Here is a 2,193-nt window from a genome sequence, read left to right as displayed (position 1 = left end):
CCAGCGCCGACTGAAAAGGCGCCGAAGCAGCCTAGGGGGGCTCCGCCAAAGCCGACCAAGCTCCTGCCGAAAATGAAGGTGTCCATCCCCACCATATCAGGGTAATTGTGCTGCTCATATTTTCTTATTCTGTGCGAACTTTATCTCTGGTCGACGCTGAAGTTAGTCGACTGATCCTTTGGAGTTGCAGTGCTGCTACTTCTGAGACCTCGGCCCGAGCTGATGACCACGAGATGGAGGATGCAGCAACTTCGAATCCAGGTACTGTGTTCTTAACACCATTCTTAGTCGACTGACACGCGATCTCTGATCCTGATCCTTCTCCGCAGCTCCACCCAACACTGTTATCAATCTCCCTGACGACGACGAGGATGAAGAACCACTGACACGCAGGAGGAGTCGGAAAGCGTCCGCCAGTAAGGTACCTCAGGATGTGACGGCGCCTGAGATTCTGACTGTGGAGGAAGGGAACACCACTCGACACACGGTGTCCTTCGCAAATCCACTGACGAGTGCTCAGCAGCCCTCCCTCTTTACGACGCACCACGTCCCAGAGGACCAAGCTGGCGCAGCGAAGGAGGCAATACGCCAGGCGGGACTCATGATGGAGCAGCTGAAGACCATCCGGGACGCGAGCCAGGCAGCTTATGACGCCAGTTCTGCCCTCCAAAGCAATGTCCAGGTCAGTCGACCGCTGTTTGTTCTGTTGGATATGCTACCAAAAACTTTTCTTTTCCGGAATTTATATTAGTCACCCACTGGGTGTGTCGAATAAACTCCGTGTTAGCGGGGGCACGCTGAGTGCACCCGCTGGGTGTAGTCCCCGAGGCTAAGGCCGACTGCTGGCAGTCGGCCTTAGGCTTTATGATGTCAATCTTTCTGTCAGTCGACTGGTCGACTGGACTTCACAAACCGGTGGGGGCACGCTGAGTGCACCCACTGGGTGTAGTCCCCAAGGCTAAGGTCGACTGCTGGCAGTCGGCTTTAGGCTTTATGACGTCAATATTTCTTTCAGTCGACTATGTCGACTGGATTTCACAAACCGGTGGGGGCACGCTGAGTGCACCCACTGGGTGTAGTCCCCGAGACTGTAGTCGACTGCTTGCAGTTGATCACAGTCTTAGAGAATGCATCTCTCTCTTTTTTTTTGAGGTCGACTGGTCGACTTTGTCTTCAACAGGATTAGTGGGGGCACGCTGAGTGCACCCACTGGGTGTAGTCCCCGAGACTACGGTCGAATGCTTGTATTTGGCTGTAGTCTTAGAAACGTGTGTTTATCCCCTTTTTCACTCGGAAGTGAATTATATTTGACATTTAGTCGATTGGTTCTTCACAGAACTCCTGTGATCTTGTGGCTCGCTACTCAGAGCTGGAACAAAAACATACTCAAGTCGAGCTGAGCTTGAAGCTGGTTCAGGAGAAGCTGACAAAGGCAAAGGAGGAGACCGAAGGTATGTTTGGTGAGACCCTGACGACTGCTTTTCCCCTTGCTTGTTTCAGCATCTGATCTTGCTGTAACTTGCAGGTAAGGTAAGGGAGGCCCAGCAGAAGAAAGACCTTGAGCTAGCTGAGAAGATCAAGCTTGCTGACGAGAAGTTAGCTTCAGTCACCAAGCTCGAACAAGACAATACCAATCTGAAAGCTGCTCTTGGGATTGCCAACAAGGAGGTCAGTCGACTGAAAACTGACAAAGCTGCCCTGACCGACCAAGTCAGCAAATTGACTGAGAAGAAAACTGAATTGGAGGCCTTCCTGAGTGGCCTTGCCAAGAAGTTGTTCCTTATGCTTGAAGGTAGACCTCCATGTTTGGCAAATATTTCCAATTGTGGCTTTTTCCATTCGACTATCTCCTTGACTTAGTGATCACCCTTGCAGAATTTTGTCAAAACTTTGAAGAAGAAACCAGCCGACTGGAGCCAAACCTTGACCCCGTCAATTCTCCGGTGAACGACGAAGTTGCCATGGATGTTTTCCGACTGGAGTCTCGTGTTGCAGCTGTCGTGGACTATCTCGCAAGGCTGAAGGCCGCCACATCTCGCATCGACTCGACGCTCTGGCCTGAGGAGACACTTCAGAATGACCTTGAGTCGCTGATGGTCCGCTTGAACACGATCCCTGGTCGAGTGCAGGAGTGGAAGAAGTCCTCGGCTCGGTGTGGTGCAGATGTCGCTCTGTGTCTGGCCCGAGTCCACT

This window comes from Triticum dicoccoides, chromosome 2A, assembly GCF_002162155.2.
Source record: "Triticum dicoccoides isolate Atlit2015 ecotype Zavitan chromosome 2A, WEW_v2.0, whole genome shotgun sequence".
In the NCBI taxonomy this organism is placed as follows: domain Eukaryota; kingdom Viridiplantae; phylum Streptophyta; class Magnoliopsida; order Poales; family Poaceae; genus Triticum; species Triticum dicoccoides.
Note: the sequence above shows the minus strand (reverse complement) of the source record.